At 36.6% G+C, this 7,788-nt stretch overlaps 1 pseudogene; it reads right to left on the reverse strand.

Annotated features, from left to right (window-relative positions):
* Positions 1-6,240: 6,240 nt before the first annotated feature.
* Positions 6,241-7,109, reverse strand: LOC131828044 (homeobox protein NANOG-like; annotated as a pseudogene).
* Between the last annotated feature and the right edge of the window lie 679 nt (positions 7,110-7,788).

Genomic DNA, 7,788 nt, shown 5'->3' on the forward strand with positions numbered 1-7,788 from the left:
TGCAACCCTAACTGAGAGTGTGTGGACAGTTGGAATCATGAATGTATTATTATTTTTTAAAATTTATATTATGTCTGTGAGTCTTGGGTGCCCCTCACTCTGTTTTCTTAGTGGAAGTCAGCAACACAAGCTCAGCTGTATGGCTGGATCTGGTGCTGGAGGACCGGTTCCCCTCTAGCTGCTGGGACCATGGGAAGACTTCAGCTGCTACAAGAACCAAAGGACCTTTCTAAACAATGTCAGTCTGAACTTACCTAAGGGGCTAAAACACAGACTGCTGAAGCAGACCTCTATGAATACAGAACTATCTCAGTGGCTGTTTATTTCTTCATGGAATATTCAGCCATAGACAATTGTATGAATATTCACCAAACTAAACATTTCAAGCTTTATTTGGTTTGAAATAGCATGTTTCTTTTTCTGAGGTCCAGTTTGTTAGCTCATTTTTTGTTTATTGGCAGCCTAAATCAAGACAGGTTAGAGATGTTGAATTTTGTCTGTTGGCAGATGAAAATGATGAAATAATGATTTATTTGTGTGTCCTTTGTGCAGTAACAGCTAGAGTGATCTGGAAATCCCATTGGTAGTTTCTTTTTGCTTATGTTCTTTATCTTTATTTGTAGGCAGACATGGAAAACTTGAGGGGAAGGAGGAAGAGAAAAAGAACATAGGGTGTATCTTCTATTCATTGGCGGCATTCCTCTCCTCTTGCAAGGAGCATGGGTCTGTAGGAAGAGTGTAAACTCCACCATGAGAAAGGAATGTAGGTATCATGTGTTCTCATTTAATATACTTTCTTCTCATATATTTCTACTTTCTCTAGATTAAACGCAAAGGCTAGTAATAATGATAGGTCTCTCTGATATATAACTGCTCTGACTTAATTTCATACCCACAGTCTATTTTACCACAGATAATATTTATAGTTCATTTGAAATTTTTCTACCAGGGGCTTTTCATGCCTTGTACGTGTTCATTGACTTATTCATTCAACATATACTTAAGGACCTATTTTCTACATTAAAGTGCTATTTTTTTTTGGAGGGGAGGAAATAAAGAATTATAACAAAATACTTTATGTATCTTTTAACTTAGGCATGGAAAAACCCCCACACACTCAAGATAAATTACACAAAAAATGAGTTTACAAAGTAGCATTAGATGAATGGGATAGAAAATAAGTTATGCGAATAAAGAGACAGAGGAGACTCAGCATTTCACCACGGACAGGAATGATTCTTGGAATGAGAGAGGCTTTATATTGTGTGTTTACCAACCTCAGTAAAGGTTGGATGGGGAGAGAAGATTTGAGGTTTTCTTCCAAGAATGTGGAGTGATAAGAGCCAAACTGCAGAGGCAAAATGAGCATGGCATAATCAGGGAAGGTATGAGTAGATTAGTGTGGCTAGATTGGTAGTTTGACCAAGGGGAGTATGTACTTATTCACTAATTTCAGCAAGTATTTACAGAGTTCTGCTTGCTCTGTGTCAGGTGCTTTGGATACAAAGATGAAAAACACAGACATGGTTTCAGCCATCAGGTTACAATCTGATGGATGATATGACAATAAACATTGGAGCCAACAAATATATGAGATAATAAGAAACTAGGTAAGAATTATTAGGGAACATACAAGGATCTATGTGTGAAAACAGGAGGAAATAACTAGAAAATAAAAGAACAGTGTGTACTATAACCCAGAGGAGACAATGTGATGTTGTGTAATTAATCAACCTGAATTCAAATCTTAGCTCTGCCATTTGTTAGCTGTTGGACTTGGTAAGTTATCAAATCTGTCTGAGCATAGTTTTGCACCTTTGTTAATTGGGAATAATATCATTTGGCTCATAGTATTTGAATGAAAAAATATACAAAACAGCATGCATAGTTTTGGGGAACATAGTAGATACTCATTAAATATTAAAATCATTATTCAAGCCCAAACACCAGAGAAATAGAGAAATGCTAAATTTATTTTAGAAAAAGACTCTGGAGTCTTTATAATGACTATGAGTTAATACAATTAGAGAATCATGGACAAAGCACCCTTGTCCCTAATAATACCTGTTGGGATGGTGGTAGCTCGGCTAACAGATAGGTCTTAGTCAGCAGCCTTAGAATCTCAACATTGCTGTCACAGAGGTTGCACACATGCATATGGATTTGTTTTATCTGCAATTATTTCAGTTGTGAGATATATGTACTTTTTCATGGATGAATTAAAAAACCATTTTGGTTTAATAATTGGAGGGTGAAAACAAATTCAGCAGGTGCTATTTTCCTTTCGGTCAAAGTAATTATAGTACAAAACTCTCATCCTATCCACAGAAGTCCTTTTTCTGCTTCAGGAGTCACTGAATCAAGTAGAAGTTATATTAGGACCTTGAAGTATCCTTTCTTTTCTCATTAAAGTGGGGGCTCTAAAAATCTGGTGGAAAAACATTATCTTCTCGTCCAACCTGACATGTCATGTTCTACTAGTATATTGATGGAAGCCTCGTGATGCCAGCAGGATACTTAGGGTGGTTGGTATTAAGTATTAGGAACAGGACGTGGTTTCTGATGTGCTTGGAATGGTAATATTATCCATGAAGGCAAAATTCATATTTTCCTATGTGAATATTAGTGGTGCCATTATTTTCATTTGGTGGTATCTGACAGGAAGTTACTCTGTCTTGGCCAATACAGTTATGTTGTTGTTGGAGGTACCAAGAAATTGGAGAGGCCATTTCATAAAATAGTTGGGAATTTGAAGAGCAATTGACCTTCAAGAATCCCTGAACTCATGGATCTGGGAGAAGGTATTATGTTTTCCAACTGGTCTACACTATAGTTCTCAAACTGGATGTCAAAAGTCAAAACACTAAATCAACAAAATATCAAATCAGAGCCATTTTGTTGTCAAAGAAAACCTTCATTTGTCCTTTGAACAGTAAGATTTTAGTCTTTGCTGATGACTGCTATTCTGTTTTGATTTAGTTCATATGTAGTCATGAGACCTCTTCATTCCAGAAAAGATTTAAAGTAGACAGTGGGCATAGATTTTTAAGGTTGTCACTCAGGAAAAGACAACTTAGAATCTCCAAAATATTTTGTGACACTGGATATTAAGCACTAGTCATATTCTTTTATTCTTCATGCTTTTATTTCTGTATTTTTCTTTATCTTTCTTCAATGGTTTCCAGCTGTTTCTTATCCCTTTGGCTGCTTCTCTTGCCCTTTCCATAACATGTGATCACTAGCCATGATCCCTGGGCTCAGCAAAGACTTTGTTCTGAGGAAAGGAGATGTTCTCTGAAGTGGACATTGATATTGGACTGAAGTGGAAATGAGAAGGCTGCTGTTTTTGCTTAAATGAAGAAAAGTAAAACCAAAATAAATGGTAGAAAATAAATTTGGATGAAATATTCCACTTCTAGAAGTTCATATTTAATCTGACCAACAATATTCATGATGACTATACTACTAAAATTTAAAACCATGAACAAAATACACCCTGAAATACTTGCCAAACAATAGACATAATTTTTCCATCATTAAAAAATTTGCTTCACCAGGGTGCAGTCCTGGATTAGGCACAATTTAATTTTCCCTGATTATCTGCTATGAAGTTCATTGGTTCAAGATGGCAGATGAAGTCCATTTATTTGAACACCTCTCCCTCCCACACAAATGTTAAAATGAGAATTGGGTAATGATAACAAAATAAACGCAATGAGAAGAGTGGAAAGGTGTTTCTTGAACAAATAAAATATTTTAACATGTATCTGAAAGGCAAAAGCAGATGGAGGAGTGACAATTAGGGAAAAAATGGAGGAAACGTTAGCCTAGAAGGCAAACAGAAGGTTTGCAGTTTATCCCGGTATATCCAAGTAGTACATAAGTGGCATCCAGAAGTCTTTTTTTGATTCCTTCTTTATCTCCCACAATCAACAAATAATTCATGTTTACTGATTTTGGCTCCTGAGTATCAACCAGGACTTGTCCTGAAACATCACTTGACCTTTCTTCTAGACTCCATTGTCCTGCCTTAGTTCAAACCTTCGTAGTTTCCAGTTTATACCATTTATAGCAGTTTCTGTCTTGTCTTGGTACCTCTGTGCATGCTTATACTAACCTTTCAAAATGCAAATCTTATTAACCTGCCACCCTTCCTATTAAAACCTGGAAGTACTTCCGATGGCTTTCAGGATAAGCCCCTTAGCAGGATAAGCACCTTAGCGGAAGTCATCATAGACTTCATTTTTACTCTAGTGATAAACTCCTATCCATTTCTCCTGTTCATATGACTGTCCTTATTCACTGTCCATGTTCCAAGAGTGCTGAACTTGCCCTTCCTTGGATACCTGGATACTTTGGAGCTTTGCATTTTAGTGCTTTTGCTGATACCACCTATTTTGATTGGAGTGTCCTCTCTTTGGCCATTCTCTTATCTCCATGACTCCTTTTTCTGCCAAATTTCAGTTTATCTTTAAAAATCCTTACTTATCAGTAGCCTTTTTTTGTTAAATCTTACCTCCTTGCATATACTTTTCTTATTACAGGTATCAGTTTTATTGAGTTTATTTTAAATGTACATTTCTCTCATTAGATTGTGAACTCTTAGAGCAAGACTATGTATTTGCAGCTCCAAGGCCAAGTTTGTTTGTTTTCCTTTAAATTTAGAAAAAATTCAGCCATTTTTTATTTAAATATATTTTCTGTCCTCTGACTCTGGGTATACCTCTATTAAGCTACTTGAAGTTGTCCCACAGCTCACTGATGTGTTTTATTTATTTACTTGATTTTTTTCCCCTGTGTTTTATTTGCATAGTTTCTGTTGCTAAGTCTTGAAGTTCACTATATTTTTTCTTTGGCAAAATCTAATATTTAATTAACCTCATTTGGTGTATTATCATCTTGGACTCTGTGGTTGGCATCTCTAAAAGTTCAATTTACACTGTCTTAAAAAATAACTTCCATGTTTTCACTGAAAAAAATTTTTTTAAAGATTTTATTTATTTATTTGAGAGAGAGAGAGAGGAAGAACATGAGCTGGGGGTGGTGAGAGTCAGCAAAGAACCAGACTCCCTGGTGAACAGGGGACCCGACATGGGGCTTGATCTCAGGACCCTGAGATCATGACTTGAGCCTAAGGCAGATGCTTAACTAACTGAGCTACCCAGGCACCCCTCCAGTGAAGTTTTTAAACACATAGAATGATGTTATAACTATTTCCATATTATTGTCTGCTAATTCCAGTATCTTTTTTAGTAGTGGTTTGGTTTTAGTTGATTGTTTTTTCTTCCGTTACAGAATGTCCTACATTTTGTCATGCCTGTTAATTTTTTATTGGATGCCAGCCATTGTGAATTTTTACTTTATTGAGTGTTAGAGATATTTTTTAAATTTCAATTGACATTTAACTTGTTTTTTAATTTTTAATTTAAAAAATTTTAATTCCAGTGTAGTTAACATACAGTGTTATATTAGTTTCAGGTACATAATACAGTGATTCAATAATTCAATACCATACTCAGTGCTCATCATGATAGGTATACTCTTAATTCCCTTCACTTATTTCATCGATCCTCCCTTGTTCATCTCCCCTTTGGTAACCATCAATTTGTTCTCTACAGTTAAACACTGTTTTTTAATTTCTCTCTTTTTTTGTTGTTTGTCTTGTTTTTTAATTATTTATTTATATTTATTTTTTAAGGGTAAAGTGGGCATTTTATTTATTTGTACTTAAACCTATAAACCAACCACCCAAACTAGTACTATTATCATGATAAATTAAAATACAAAACATCTTTCTAAAAATACTGGAATTACTGAACAAAGTAACAGTTCTAGCAAAACCTCACAAGGGGCAGAGGAAATCAATGAAGCATATTATAGCTTAAACCTTTACTGTTAACAATTGAGTTTATCAACAAGAAAAGCCTCAAAATCTCAGAAAATACAAATTGTCCTTCATCACATGTCTTTGTATCTTTACTTCCTATTCTTGAGGCTTTATTCTAGAGCCTAAAGATAGGTAGTATTCTATCTAGTTATCTATAGCCAGAAACACCTGCTATCATGTTAATAACAGCCGATGCTACCGAAACTTTGACTCCAATTGTACCTCCTCAATAGATATAATAAAAATAATGGGAAACACAATATTGAGGCAGAGATACAGGATCCTAAAAGACAAAGCCTAGGACAAGTAATACAGCCTACTGCCCAAATTGAGATAGAATAATACACTCATCATCACACATCTTCAGGCTATATGTTCACAGAGTAATTTGGAAACAAATCCATTATTTGCTGGGTACTAAAATACTTAGCGGATTGCTGTATTACACTACTACTTTCCCCAGAAGTTTCTAAGATGGACTCCAAATCGCTGATGGAATTTTGCTGGAACTGGATCTGGGGCTGCAGGGATTCCTCTCCACCACTGTGGAGCTGGCTGTTCCAGGTGTGAGGGCACCAGGTCTGACTGGTCCAGGAATGGTTGCTCCAAGACTGGCTGTCCCAGAAGTGGTTGCTCCAAGATTGGCTGTTCCAGGTCTAGTTGTTCCAATTTGGATTATTCCAGGTCTGGTTGCTCCATACTGGAAGGTTTCTGGAAGTGCTCATCAGGTATCCCTGGTTGTAGGAATAGAAGCCTGGGTATTCAGTGGTTACTGTGCTGTTCTGAGTCATACTCTTGCTCTCCTTTGGCCAGTGGTTTTTCCTGCCACCTTTTACATTTCATTTTCTGGTTCTGGAACTAGGTCTTCACCTGTTTATAGCTAAGGTTCAGAATGTTGGAAAGGTCTTGCATCTACTGGAGGCTCAGGTATTTTTGTCTCTGAAATTGATCATTGAGGACATAGAGTTGGGTTGGGGAGAGAACATGGTCCCAATCTTCATTTCTTGCCCTGGGCCATATCTTCCTTCCTCACTGTTCTCTACTCTGCAGAAGTACGTGGTAGTTTCACCCTGGGATTGGTGGGGCACTTGGGGCTGTCCTGAATAAGCAGATTCATGGAGGAAGGAAGAAGAGAAATGTTCTTCATGTGGGGTGTCTCAGCAGATGACATTTGCAGGGACACATAATTTTCTTCAGGCTGATAAATCTCAGGCATTGGAGAAGAATCCCAAGAACTGGGTTCTCCAGGACCAGGCAGAGCTGGATCTGCTGTTACTTTTTTTTTTTTTAAAGTGGCTTTATTGAGGTATCATTGTATTCACCAAAAAAACTGCAAATTTTTGATATCTACAATTTGATGAGGTTGGACATACACATAGACCCATACTATTGTCACACCAAGATACCACTGCCACAATATTTATATATTTGCTTTATTTTTAATATTAAACTTTTTTTTTAAATTTATTTTTTATTTATTTTCAGCATAGCAGTATTCATTATTTTTTCACCACACCCAGTGCTCCATGTAATCCGTGCCCTCTATAATACCCACCACCTGGTACCCCAACCTCCCACCCCCCCACCACTTCAAACCCCTCAGATTGTTTTTCAGAGTCCATAGTCTCTCATGGTTCACCTCCCCTTCCAATTTCACCCAACTCCCTTCTCTTCTCTAACTCCCCATGTCCTCCATGCTATTTGTTATGCTCCACAAATTTAATACTTACTGTTTCAGGTGCTTTGATATTGGGTGCAGATGTATCTGCAGTTGTTATATCATCTTAATGAATTGACCACTTTATCATTCTATAACATCCTTTGTCTGTTGTGACCATATTGATTTAGTCTCTTTTTTTTCTGATATAAATATAGGCACCTCTGCTCTCTTTTGCTTGCTG

Source organism: Mustela lutreola, chromosome 1, assembly GCF_030435805.1.
Source record: "Mustela lutreola isolate mMusLut2 chromosome 1, mMusLut2.pri, whole genome shotgun sequence".
NCBI classification, from domain to species: Eukaryota; Metazoa; Chordata; class Mammalia; order Carnivora; family Mustelidae; genus Mustela; species Mustela lutreola.